We start from the raw sequence: 15,004 nt of genomic DNA, 5'->3' as shown, positions 1-15,004 counted from the left end.
GGTGTTTTCTCACATCCCCCCAAAACCTCCTGCCCCTCACCTTGAACTTGTGTTCCCTCGTGACTGACCCTTCAACTAAGGGGAACAGGTGCTCCCTATCCACCCTGTCCATGCCCCTCATAATCTTGAACGCCCCAATCAGGTCGCCCCTCAGTTTTCTTTGCTCCAACGAAAACAACCCGAGTCTATCCAACTTCTCTTCATAACTTAAATGTTTCACCCCAGGCAACATTCTGGTGAATCTCCTCTGCACCCCCTCCACTGCAATCGTATCCTTCCAATAATGTTGTGACCAGAACTGCACACAGTACTTCAAGCTGTGGCCCCACCAAGGTTCTATACAACTCCAACATGACCTCCTACTTTTGTAATATATGCCTTGATTGATAAAGGCAAGTGTCCCATATGCCTTTTTCACCACCCCTCCACCTTCAGAGATCTATGGACACACACGCAAAGGTCCCTTTGTTCCTCAGAACTTCCTAGTATCATGCTGTTCATTGAATACTTCCTTGTCAAATTGCTCTTTCCAAAGTGTATCACCTCACACTTTTCAGGGTTAAATTCCATCTGCCACTTATCTGCCCATTTGACCATCCCGTTTATATCTTCCTGTAGCCCAAGACACTCAACCTCACTGTTAACCACCCGGCCAATCTTTGTGTCATCCACAAACTTATTAATCCTACCCCCCACATAGCCATCTATGTCATTTATATAAATGACGAATAATAGGGGACCCAGCACAGTTCCTGTGGTACGCTACAGGACACCAGCTTCCAGTCACTAAAGCATCCTTCTGTCATCACCCTCTGTCTCCTACAACAAAGCCAATTTTGAATCCAACTTATCAAATTACCCTGTATCCCATGTGCATTTGCCTTCTTTATAAGTCTCCCATGTGGGACCTTGTCAAAAGCTTTGCTGAAATCCATATAAACTATATCAACTGCACTACCCTTATCTACACACCTGGTCACCTCCTCAAAAAATTCAATCAAATTTGTTAGGCATGACCTCCCTTTGACAAAGCCATGCTGACTATTCCTGATCAAACCTTGCCTCTCCAAGTGGAGATAGATTCTTTCCTTCAGCATTTTCTCCAATAGTTTCCCTACCACTGACGTGAGACTCACTGGTCTGTAGTTCCCTTGCTTATCTCTACAATCATTCTTAAATAGTGGAGCCACATTAGCTGTTCTCCAGTCCTCTGGCACCTCCCCCGTGGCCAGAGAGGAATTAAAAATTTGGGTCAGAGCCCCTGTGATGATCTCCCTTGCCTCCCTCAGCAGTCTGGGACACAAATCATCTGGACCTGGAGATTTGTCCACTTTTCAGCCTGCCAACACCTCCAATACCTTGTCACTCCCTAGAATTTACTCAAGAACCTCGCATTCTCTCTCCCCGAGTTCCATACCTTCATCCTCATTCTCTTGGGTGAAGACGGATGTGAAGTATTCGTTCAACACTCTACCGATGTCCTCTAGCTCCACCCATAGATTGCCCTCTTGGTCCCTTATGGGCCCTACTCTTTCCCTGCTTATCCTCTTCCCATTGATATACTTACAGAATATCCTGGGATTTTCCCTACTTTTAGCAGCCAGAGCTTTCCCATATCCCCTCTTCGCTCTCCTGATTGCTTTCTTAAGCTCCACCCTGCACTTTCTGTACTCCATTAATGCCTCCGCTGATTTGCTTTCCTTGTACCTGCTAAAAGCCTCTCTTTTCCTTCTCATCGTATCCTGAATATCTCTAGTCACCCATGGTTCTCTGGGCTTGTTACTCCTTCCTATCACCCTAGAGGGAACATGTTGAGCCTGTACCCTCCCCATTTCCTTTTTGAATGCCCCCCACTGCTCTTCTGTAGATTTCCCCATAAGTAGCTGTTCCCAGTCTACCTTGGCCAGATTCTGCCTTATTTTACTAAAATCCACTCTTCCCCCAATCCAAAACATTTTTTTGCAACATCTATTTCTATGTCCATAACCAGCTTAAATTGTACTATGTTGTGGTCGCTATCACTAAAATGCTCCCCCACCACCACCTCAGCCCCCTGTCCGGCTTCATTCCCCAGAATTAGGTCCAGTACTGCATCGTCCCTTGTTGGACCCTCTACATATTGATCTAAAAAGCTCTCCTGTACACATTTCAAGAAATCCACTCATCCAAGCCCTTAACACTATGCCTATCCCAATTAATGTTGAGAAAGTTGAAATCACCTAATATAATTACTCTATTGTTATTGTTTTTACACACCTCCACAAATTGTGCACATATTTGCGCAGTGTCTGCACTTCGGCTTCCAGATCAATAATCCTGATCCGGAGTTCCACTAGCTGCTTACACTTTCTGCAGGTGTGTTTGCCCTGGATCACCTTGGCATCCAAAAGCCCCCATGTTCCACAGCTGTAACATAACACCTGTCCTGCCATTGTTACTTATATTATTTAGTCAATTTAATAACTTCCTTAATTAACTTAGAATAATTCCTACATATATTACAATTTACTATGCTTATTAAATACTGGTACCTACAACTAAAAGATGTTTCTTAATTGCACAGTATGTGTTTTAGGTATTTATTTTAATTATTTTATTTCAATGTCTTAGGTTTTTATTTATTGATTTTTTTTTAAATTATAAGTCATACTACTCCCTATAAGCTTTACAACTACTATTACAAAAACCTTACTCTGAATAAAACCTTAACAGTTACCAATAAATTGTACCAGTATTTAAAAGATAAATACTCACCAACCAATCATTCCTAGTTCCCTATGACGTCACATTTGATTTTCTCCAAACCTGGTCTGTCCACTGAGACCCACACCATCACCAGCACCAACAACAGCAGCTAGCTCTTTTTGAACTCTTGGCTCCTCTCGCGATCTTTTTGAACTGCTGGCTTCTTTCGCGCTTTTGTTGAACTCCCGGCTCCTTTCACGCTCTTGTTGAACTCCCGGCTCCTCTCATGGTTTTTCTGAACTCAATGGGGATATTTGTGGAGCCCCCTCCACCTGTTAGTTGTTTAATTGTCCACCACCATTCACGACTGGATGTGGCAGGACTGCAGACATTAGATCTGATCCATTGGTTGTGAGATCACTCAGATCTGTCTACAGCATGCTGCTTCCACTGTTTGGCATGCAAGTAGTCATGTGCTGTAGCTTCACCTGAGGTTGATTCCTCATTTTTCATGAGGTTGACTCCTCATTTTTAGGTATGCCTGGTGTTGCTCCTGGCATGCCCTCCTGCAGTCTTCTTTGAACCAGGATTGCTGATGGCGCACAGCAGCTCATGGATACCCAGTTTTGAACTGCTAGATCTGTTCAAAATCTGTCCCATTTAGCACGATGGTAGTGCCACACAACACGATGGAGGGTATCCTCAATGTGAAGGCGGACTTCGCCTACACAAGGATTGCGCGGTGGTCACTCCTACCAATACTGCCATGAACAGATGCAGCTGTGAAAGGTAGATTGGTGAGGATGTGGCCAAATATGTTTTTCCCTCTTTTTGGTTTCCTCACCACCTGCCCCACAGGTCTAAGAGATAATTTCTTTCGGGCTCGGCCTATAGTGGTGCTACTGAGCCACTCTTGGTGATGGACATTGAAGTCCCCCACCCAGGGTACATTCTGTGCCCTTGTCACCCTCAATGCTTCTTCCAGTTGGTTTTCAATATGGAGGAGTACTGATTCATCAGCTAGGTGGGAGGGAGGGTGGGTAGGTGGGAATCAGCAGAAGGCTTCCTTGCCCATGTTTGACTTGATGCCTTGTGACTTCATGAGGCCTGGAGTCAATGTTGACTCCCAGGGCAACTCCTTCCAGACAGAATGCCACCATGCCATCACCTGCTAGGTCTGTCCTGCCAGTCAGACAGGACATACCCAGGGATGGTGATGATGGTGTCTGGGACATTGTCTGTAAGCTATGATCCAGTGAGTGTGACTATGTCAGGCTGTTGCTTTGACTAGTCTGTGAGACAGCTCACCTAATTTTGGTACAAGCCCCTAGATGTTTGAAAGGACTTTGCAGGGTGGAAAGGGCTGGGTTTGCCATGGTCACTTCTGGTGCCCAAGTCAATGCCTGATGGTCCGTCCAGTTTCATTCCTTTTAGACTTTGTAGCAGTTTGATACAACTGAGTGGCTTGCTAGGCTATTTCAGAGTGTATTCAAGAGTCAAACTAATTGCTGTGACTCTGGGAGTCTGGAGTCACATGTAGGCCAGACAAGGTAAGGATGGCAGATTTCCTTCCCTAAAAAACATTAATGAACCAGGTGGGTTTTTACAACAATTGTCAGTGGTTTCATGGTCACCATTACTAAGACTAGCTTTTAATTGCAGGTTTATTAATTGAATCCAAATTCCACCAGCTGCCATGGTGGGAATTGAACCCATCACCCCAGAGTACCAGCCTGGGCCTCTGGATTACTAATCAAGTGACATTACCACTACACCACCACCTCCCCAACTCTAATGGAGTCGGATCTGGGACAGCAGCAGGAGAGCAGGAAGGAACAGTGAAGGCTTAGGATAGGCGATTGGGAGGTCAAAGTACCTGAGGGGGGAGAAATGAAAGGAGGCATGACGATAGAACAGAATAGTCGACAAGAGTTCAAAAGAAAAGCCTATAAAAAAAGGGGAAAAAGTTGAAGTGGAAGCAATGAGCTCAGATCCAGAGGGACAGCCAAAATGAGCATGTGAATAGGCACAGGCAAACTCATGTTACTTAGGTCTGGTTACATAAAAATTAGGATTCATTAAATAAAACTGATAGGAAACTGGAAATAGATAGTCGATAAAAATGAATCCAGTGCTTGGTAACAATGACATAGATAGGGTATGGAGCATTGATGAACTGCTGTCCTAGTTCGGAACTAGGTGTAGTGAGTGCAGTCCAGAGGGTATTGAAGATAGAGAATTGGAGAATGCATTGATAGAGGCATTTTGTGGGAATGAAGATGCAGGAGGTGTAGGGAGCCAGTTGCAGGGTCAGAAAGTTGATGGCAAAGTTGGAAGACACCATAAAATCAGAATTGAAGCTTTGACTCAGGCGAGTGATTTTCTGGCCAAGAATTGGACTGAAGCTGAAGAACCAGTGTAATCATTAGCCAGTCATAGGTTCAACAGGAAGATTTAAGTCTCTCAGTCTCAGCAGTGGTGGGGGAAGAGCTGTAAACTGATTAAAATTTATTTAAAATAACCACAACGGAGGAGATCAGAGCCAGAAACAGTGTCTTATGGTTTAGTTGAATGCAATCCTGAGGAGAAATGGGGTCTTGATGTTCAGAGAAGTCCAGAAATTCTCCAGACTCTCAAAAGAGCTTTTAAGGCCAGGGGGATGGGATTTAAATTAACAGACAGAGGCCATTTAAACTAATAGTTAACTCAAAGCTTGGGCTAAAATACACCCAGTGTTAGAATCAGGGGAACTGAAATGGAAGAAGAGAAGATTGGGGAGAGAAAGGTTGCAAGAGGGCCAAGGATAGACATGCACAGTTCCTAGGGAGCTGACTGCCCAGGAACCATCTTGATCATATTTGTCCACAGTGGAACATGAGAAAAGATCACAAGTCAGTGGACAGCTAGAATGTAAATAACACTAAAAGGATCCTTAGTTTTAGTTACATGTACAGTATATCTGTAAACACAGTATTAAAAGACATTTTTTAATGTTTACGTTAGATAGAAATGTTGCAGAGAATCCATATTTAGTCCTCACCAGTGAAGACGACAAACAAATTCATGAACCAGCCATTTTTCAACCAGACTTTGGACCTCATGAAGTGTCAGGGCATCAGGTCAAACATGGACAAGGAAACCTCCTGCTGATTACCATGTACCACACCCCCTCCTCAGCTGATGAGCCAATACTCTTCCATGTTGAACACCAATTGGAGGAAGCACTGAGGTGGCAAGGGCGCAGAATGTACTCTGAGTGGGGGAGTGGCTCGGTAACACCATAACTGAGCGAGCAGGCCGAGCCCCATAGGACACAGCTACTAGACTGGGACTGGCAGGTGGTGAGGGAACCAACAAGAGGGAAAAACATACTTGACCTCATCCTCACCAACCTGCCTGCTTCAGATGCAACTGTCTATGACAGGGCTGAGCGGCTGGAGGTTTTTCAGCAGCTCCCACTGCTGCTGGCGACCTCCAGGCCGGTCATTCTGGGCGGTGACTTCAACTGCATCATCGATGCGGCTGGACGATCCAGCAGGGCCGGCAGCAGATTGGACGCTACGTCCAGATCCCTGATGGAAACAGTTAAGGATGCCAAGCTGCACGACGTCTTCAGCAACCCTGCAGACGGAGCGCAGCGTAGTTACACCTGGTCGCGGCCAGACAGGTCCATTCGTTCCAGGATAGACTTCCTGTTTGTGTCCCGTGCATTCACAGTCAGATCCACCGAGGTCAAGCCGGTGTTCTTCTCTGACCACTGCCTCCTACTGGTGGACTGCCACTTGGAGAAGGACCTGAGGGTGGGCAGGGGGGCATGGAAGCTAAATGTGCAACTGCTGACCCCAGAGAACATTGAGGAGCTCAAGAGGGATTACAAAGGTTGGAGAACCGTGAAACCCCTCTTTGAGTCCCTGACACACTGGTGGGAAGCGATCAAGGGAAGCATCAAGAGGTTTTTCATCCTCAAAGGCACCCAGAAAGCTAGAAAGGAACGGAGGGAAATGTCCCGACTCCAGAAAAAGATGCAGAATCTGCTCCGGCTGCAGTCGATGGGGGTGGATGTCAAGGAGGAGCTCCAAGAGGTGAAGAGCCAGCAAGCCTCGCACTTTGCCTCGGAGGCCTCCAAGATCATCTTCCATTCCAGAGTCCGCTCCGTGGAGCAGGATGAGACGTGCTCATGTTTCTTCTTCCAAAAGGTACACAGAGAGAGCTCTGTGATCAGCAGCCTGAAGGAAGAAGACGGCTCAGTAAAGTCATCACGGTCCGACATTCTGAGGATCAGCAAATCCTTTTATGCCGGATTGTATGACGTGAAGCCCACGGACAGCACGGCCTCCCAGTCCTTCCTGTCCTCTATCACGGAGGTCTTAGACGACAGTACGCGGGAGAGCCTGGACAAACCGCTAACTCCTGATGAACTGACTAAGGCCCTTGAGTCCTTCGAGAAGAGTAAAACTCCCGGAAGCGACGGCTTGCCGGCGGAGTTGTATTCGGCTCTGTGGGACTGGATCGGCCCAGACCTGCTAGGAGTGTACGAGAGTATGCTCCTGGCCGGTAGTATGTCAGAATCCATGAGGAAAGGCATCATCACCTTCATCTACAAGCACAAGGGGGAAAGGGAGGAAATTAGAAATTGGCGACCCATTTCACTGTTGAATGTGGACTATAAGATTCTGTCCAAGGTCATCGCCAATCGGGTCAAATCCGCTCTGGAATTGGTGATTCACCCTGACCAGACCTGCTCTGTGCCAGGCAGGAAGATCTCTGACAGCCTGGCGCTGCTCAGGGATACGATTGCCTATGTACAGGACAGGGGTGTGGATACCTGCCTCATCAGCTTGGATCAGGAGAAGGCCTTTGACAGAATATCGCACACCTACATGGTGGATGTGCTCTCCAAAATGGGGTTTGGGGAGGGAATTCGAAATTGAATCCAACTGCTCTACACTAACATCAGTAGCGCAGCCTCAATCAATGGGTGGGAAACAGATAGCTTTCCGATTAAATCTGGAGTCAGGCAGGGCTGTCCTCTCTCGCCTGTCCTTTTCGTGTGTTGCATAGAACCCTTTGCCGAGTCCATCAGGAAGGATCCGGGCATAAGAGGAGTGACGATCCCAGGCAGTGGAGGCACTCAGGTAAAAGCCTCCCTGTACATGGACGACGTCGCCGTCTTCTGCTCGGATCCGCTGTCGGTGCGCAGACTGATGCACATCTGCGACCAGTTCGAACTGGCCTCGGGAGCCAAGGTAAATCGTGGGAAGAGCAAGGCCATGTTCTTTGGGAACTGGGCTGACCGATCCTTTGTCCCCTTCACTGTCAGGGCTGACGGCCTGAAGGTGCTGGGGATATGGTTCGGAGGGACCGGGGCATGCGTTAGAAACTGGAAGGAGCGAGTGTCTATGGTGAAAAGGAAACTGGGCATGTGGGAGCGACGCTCCCTCTCCATTGCGGGTAAGAACCTGGTCATCAGGTGTGAGGCACTCTCGCTGTTGCTGTACGTGGTGCAGGTCTGGCCCATTCCAGACTCCTGTGCGACGGCGATCACTCGAGCCATCTTCCGCTTTATCTGGAGGTCGAAAATGGATCGTGTCCGCAGGGACGCGATGTACAAGCCTCTAGATAAAGGGGGAAAAAACGTGCCCAACATCGCCCTCATACTGATGGCCACCTTTGTGTGCGGCTGCATCAAGCGGTGCGTAGACCCTCAGTACGCAAACACCAAGTGTCACTACGTGCTGAGGTTCTACCTGTCCCCGGTGTTGCAAAGGATGGGTATGGCCACGCTGCCGCGGAACGCTCCAAGTAGTTGGACCGTGCCGTACCACCTGTCCCTGGTGGAAAAATTTATGCAGAAAAACACCTTTGACCACAAGTCCATCAGGCAGTGGTCAGCACGTAACGTCCTAGAGGCCCTGAGGGAAAAGGAGAGGGTGGACCCTGTGGGATGGTTCCCCGAGCAGACTGTCAAAGTCATTTGGCAGAATGCCTCATCGCCAGAACTTTCCAACAAGCACCAAGACGTAGCTTGGCTGGTGGTGAGAAAGGCCCTCCCCGTCAGATCCTTCCTACACGCCAGGAGTCTCACTCCCTCTGCACGTTGCCCTCGAGGTGGCTGTGGTGGGGAAGAGACCGTTGTTCACCTCCTTGTGGATTGTGCCTTTGCAAAGAAAGTCTGGAGAGAGATGCAGTGGTTGCTGTCGAGGTTCATCCCGAGCAGTTCTGTGACACAGGACTCCGTGCTCTACGGGCTGTTCCCAGGGACACACACCGAGACAAACATCAACTGCAGCTGGAGGATCATCAACTCGGTGAAAGAGGCGCTTTGGTCTGCCCGAAACTTGTTGGTCTTCCAGCGCAAAGAGTTGTCCCCGACCGATTGTTGCGGACTGGCACAATCCAAAGTCCAGGACTACGTGCTGAGGGACGCACTAAAGCTTGGGGCAGCTGCCGCAAAGGCGCAATGGGGAAGGGTCGCTGTCTAAGACCTTTCTGCCACAGCGCACCGAGAGACTGGGAACTGTTTAGAGCCCCTCGGGCTGTACAGCTCAAAATGAAAGGCTGTAAATGATTGTAATATTGTTTGTACTGATGCACCTGGTGATACATTTTGTAAAAGTTTAACCTGGATTGTACCCTTGTAATGGTGTTTTTGAAATGGTTTGGAATGTGATTGAAGATATTTTATGAATAAAGTATATTTTTACAAAAAAAAACTGTCTATGACAGTATCAGTAGGAATGACCACCGCACAGTCCTTGTGGAGACGAGGTCCCATCTTCATGTATGAGGATATTCTCCATCGTGTTGTGTGGCACTACCATCGTGCTAAATGGGATAGATTTAGAACAGATCTAGCACCTCAAGATTGGGCATCCCTGAGGTGCCATGGACCATCAGCAGCAGCAGAATTGTACTCAGCCACTATCTGTAGCCTCATGGCCTGGCATATCCCCCCACTCTACCACCAAGCCAGGGGATCAACTGTGGTTCAATGAAGAATGCAGGAGAACATGCCAGGAGCAGCACCAGACATACCTAAAAACGAGGAGTCAACCTAGTGAAGATACAGCACAGGACTACTTGCATGCCGAACAGGAGAAGCAGCATGCTATAGACAGAGCTAAGTGATCCCACCAACGGATCAGATCTAAGTTCTGCAGTCCTGCCACATCCAGTCGTGGGTGGTGGTGGGCAATTAACAACTCACTGGAGGAGGAGGCTCCACAAATATCCTCAATGATGGAGGAGCCCAGCATATCAGTGCAAAAGATAAGGCTGAAGCACTTGCAACAATCTTCAGCCAGAAATGCCAAGTGGATGATCCATCTCTGCCTCCTCTGGAGGTCCCCAGCATCACAGATGCCAGTCTTCAACCAATTCAATTTGCTCCACGTGATAACAAGAAACGGTTGAAGGTACTGGATACTGCAAAGTCTATAGGCCCTGACAACATTCTGGCAATAGTACTGAAGAATTGTGGTCCAGAACTTGCCACGCCCCTAGCCAAGTTGTTCCAGTACAGCTACAACACAGGCATCTACCCGTCAGTGTAGAAAATTGCTTAGGTATGTCCTGTACACCAAAAGCAGGACAAATCCAACCCAGCCAATTACCACCCCACCAGTCTACTCTCAATCATTGATAAAGCGATAGAAGGGGACATCAACAGTGCTATCAAGCGGCATTTGCTTAACAATAACCTGCTCACTTGCTGCTTAGTTTGGGTTCCGCCAGGGTCACTCAACTCCTGACCTCATTACAGCCTTGGTTCAAACATGGACAAAAGAGTTGACCTCACAAGATGAGAGGAGAGTGACTGCCCTTGACGTCAAGGCAGCATTTGACCTGGTATGGCATCAAGGATCCCTAGCAAAATTGGAGTTATTGGGAATTAGGGGGGAAACTCTGCACTGGTTGGAGTTATACCTGGCACAAAGAAAGATGGTTATGGTTATTGGTGACCAATCATCTCAGCTCCAGGACATCACTGCAGGAGTTCCATCAGGGTCATGTCCTAGGCTCAAGCATGTTCGGCTGCTTCATCAATGACCTTCCTTCCATCATAAGGTCAGAAATGGGGACGTTTACTGATGATTGTACAATGTTCAGCACCATCCCTGACTCCTCAGATACAGAAGCAGTCCATGTCCAAATACAGCAAGACCTGCACAGTATCCAAGCTTGGCCTGACAAGTGGCAAGTAACATTCATGCCACACAAGTGCCTTGCAGTGACCGTCTCAAACAAGAGAGAATCTAACCATTGCTTCTTGGCATTCAATGGCATTACCATTGCTGAATTCCCTACTGTCAACATCCTGGGGGTTACTATTGACCAGAAATTGAACTGGACAGGCCAAATAAATACTATGGCTGCAAGAGCAGGGCAGAGGTTGGGAATCCTGCGACAAGTAACTCACCACCTGACTCCCCGAAACCTGTCGTCCACCTACAAGTCAGGAGTGTGATGGAATACTCTCCACTTGCCTGGATGAGTGCAGCTCCTACAATGCTCAAAAAGCTTGACATCATCCAGGACAAAGCAGCCCACTTGATTGGCACCCCATCCACAAACATTCACTCCCTCCACCACCAATGCACAGTGGCAGCAGTGTGTACCATCTACAAGATGCAATGCAGGAACTCACCAAGCCTCCTTAGACAGCACCTTCCAAACTCATGACCACTGCCATCTAGGACAAGGGCAGCAGATGCATAGGAACACCACCACCTGGAAATTCCCCTCCAAGCCACTCACCATCCTAACTTGGAAATATATTGTAATTTATTCACTATCGCTGGGTCAGAATTCTGCAACTCCCTCCCTAACAGCACCGTCAGTGTACCGGCACCACATGGACTGCAACAGTTCAAGAAGGCAGCTCACCACTACCACCTCAAGGCAATTAGGGATCGGCAATAATTGTTGGTCTAGCCAGGGACGCCTACATCCCATGATGAATAAAAAAAAAGGGTTATTTCTGATACCAGTCTAGTTGTGGGTATAATAAGGAGAAGCTGCATCGTTAGCTTACCAGGCAACCTTCAATAGCACCTTCTAAACTTGCACCTCTACCATCCAGAAGGATAAGAGCAACGAATGAAAGCGAACACCGCTCACCTTCAAGTTTCCTGTGGGTGCACCTACACCACATGGACTGCAGTGGTTCAAGAAGGCAGCTCACCGCCACCTTCTCAACGGTAATTAAGGATAGGCAATAAATGCTGGCCTAGCCAGCAATGCCACATCCTATGAATGAAAAAAAAAGGACCTAAGAGCAGTGAGTTTCAACTTTCTGGGTGGGAGACCTCTAGAATATTGATACAATCCCAGGGAGGAACCCTCTGCTGTAACTTCCAAATGACAATATCAGCTACCCAAATGAAGTGCCGTCCTATCAGAAAATGTTTTAAATTAACCAAAAACCAACTGAAATAATGTGATTGTAAATTAACAATTACAGAAGAATATAGAATTCCTGAAGATGCTGCTTGCAGGACCACCATATGCCTAGCATCATATAAAACAGAAATACAAGAGAATCCCCTCTTTGACTTTCACACTTTTGCTTTTTTCATGCCAGCTCTTTTTTATTTATCACTATCTTTATCTCTCACTTTCTCATACATTATTGTGTCTCTGATTTATTCTCTCGCAGTCAAAGCTTATTCTTCTCAATGTATTCTCCTTAATGTACTCTCCTATTTCTGTCACTGTCCCTTGTTTTCTATGTCATTCAAATCTCTAAATCCTATTTTTGGGATCCTAGGAATAGGAATCCTAAATTCCTACCTTCCTCTGTAGCAGCTGGTCTTATGTGTGGGGAGTTAAATGGAGCAGATGAGTTCTGGACAGTAGAAAACTGAAAACGATGATGGACGTTTTTTTAAAGCACCCTACCCAAAAAACATATTTACAAGCAAACGGATTCTTTCTGTCCTTGGCATATTTTGGACTTGCTGTAATGACTTCTTTGAGCTAGGAATGTCAGATTTGGATGAAAGTCTAATGATTTAATGTACTACCCTAGGGACTGCAGTCTCTAGCTTGAAAACCGATGATCTAGAGCATATATAAGGTAGAGCACTAGAGTATGTCTATGTGATTGAGCAAACGGGTAAGACCTGAACCCAGACATTGACAAATTAGAGTAACACTAGTTTAATGCTTGATATCAGTGTTCATCTTAATAGGCACGTGATGACAACAAGGATGTAGAAGTAATAGGTCTTTGCTTATAAATTTCTGGAATTTGTTAACTAATTTCAGGTATCCCATAGGTATAATTTAAACAGATTTTCAGAAAGTGTCTGATGAATTTGCATGAGGTTCTTGAAGAAGATGTCAATTTGTGCAATCAGTCAGAAATTAGTTTGCTGCATTGATGACTGGCTTGATGTAAAAGCTAGATTCCACAATGATTGGGGCAACACTACAACTTGGAAAAGGCGGTTACTGGTGGAGTTCTGCAGAGGTCTAATGAGTGTTCTGCTATTGGCACTATCCCACTGACAGGGTGGAGTACTAAGGGTAATATGAAATATGCTGATGGTACCAAACCACATGATGTTAATGGCTACTTGTTAACGTAAAGGACATTGATGCATTCTAATGGATGTGGAACATTTGAAATGGATGGACTGAGGATACACGTTAATTTTGATGTGATTACAGATGTACACAGTAGAACAAAAACATGAAACACAATGAGTGAAGTGCACAATACCAAATGTGGGAAAGGATTTAAGTTATGGTATTGACTATTTATGGAAAGTATTCCATTAATTATGAAGCATTTATCTACATGGAAAGTTAAATGTTGCATTGTATCACAAGACCATTGATTAAAAGCGTATGATGCCAATTACTTCATCCTTGTATCGATCATTAGCAAAGCCATATTTAGCTTGCTTTGTACATTTTGGGCATCATATGTTCAAATGGACATATAATGGATGTAACTAGCTAAAATTTGGGTTTGGTCAGAGGCAAGAATGTTTTCTGTAAGGCACTGAGGGATCAAGTCATTTCCTTCCTGTTGGCATCTTTTGTGACCAGGCACAGAATTTCTCAAATGGGTGAAGCTATGATTTGATTGCAGCACTGGATAATTGTTTGGTTAAGATATAAGGGAATGAAAATAAAAAAGGAAATAAGAACAATGCTGGAAGTACTCTTGTCAAACAGCATACATAGGTGGAGAGAGCAGTGTTAAGATTTCAGGTCGATTACTTTTCATCAGGACTCAATCATATGTGTATCCGGTAAGGAACACGACTGAAGGCCTTGGAGATATGTTCGGACAGCGTTTCTTAAATACAGTAGATCAGAATGATTATACTACTGTGATAATGGACCATCATCAGTAGAAAGCAACTGACACGGTTGAATGATGGAGGATATGCAGACATTCTGGAATTCTGTTGATTATTATTTGGTGTGGGGCACAGTTTGTAGTACATTCCTTCAAGAGTTTAAATATTTGATGTGGAATACATGACATTTCAAATTGCACATTATTTAAGGCATGACCAGGCTTGTTGGTCCTTCTCTTATCCTATACTTTCATTTGGTCATGAAACCTAACCAATATGTTCAATTGAAGAATATTTTTTATATAATAGATAGATAGAAATGGAAGCCATATATTTAAAATTAGATCTTTACCTATTTTGCAAGTAGAATATGACAAGCTGGGCAATTCAATTGTAATGTATCATTTACAAAGTGTTAAGTTATAATGGAGTGAAAGCATGTGCAAGCAAGGCACACCACAATTTAGATAAAGGAGTTTGTGTTTTTGAAAAAAAGCATATGTGAAATAAGAAATCTGATTCAGTTTAGAAGTTGTGATTTTGGCAATATCCTGATGGTACAGGATGTAGGAAGGTTGGCTTGAGGAATGGCATCAGTGCATAGTGGTATTGGAAGCACAGTTTTGCTTTTCCTACACAGTCAAATTCGCAATCTCAGCCACACTACTGTTGGATGTGCTAAGCGGATGCACAGTGTTTTCCTAGAGGGGAAAAAGTGAAAATCATTCCTGGCTATTTGTAACTCATAAAGCTTATGATTGTCCTGGAAGCAAATTATGCCACTGTAATGGTACAGGGAGACCAAGGAGAAAAATAAATTGCACAAAGAGGTTTGTATCATCAGCAAAGAAAAAATATGAGTAAGATGCCTGGCTTGTTTTCAGTAACAACAGAAGACATCACATGCAAGTAAGGTGCATTCACACCTCTAACAAGGGAAAATTGGGGATAGTTTCAGTGCAAAATTGATGTGTAATATTTGGATAGGCTTGAAAGTATAGAAC

The 15,004-nt window shown here is 45.5% G+C and overlaps 1 protein-coding gene across 3 annotated transcripts in view; it reads left to right on the top strand.

Annotated features, from left to right (window-relative positions):
* Positions 1-15,004, top strand: part of LOC144689525 (son of sevenless homolog 1) — a 275,662-nt gene that overhangs the window by 243,486 nt on the left and 17,172 nt on the right. The gene's annotated exons all lie outside the window — the stretch shown is intronic.

Source organism: Cetorhinus maximus, chromosome 14 (assembly GCF_964194155.1).
Source record: "Cetorhinus maximus chromosome 14, sCetMax3.hap1.1, whole genome shotgun sequence".
NCBI lineage: Eukaryota > Metazoa > Chordata > Chondrichthyes > Lamniformes > Cetorhinidae > Cetorhinus > Cetorhinus maximus.
The sequence above is the reverse complement of the archived record's forward strand: the minus strand, read 5'-3'. Positions and strand labels throughout refer to the sequence as shown.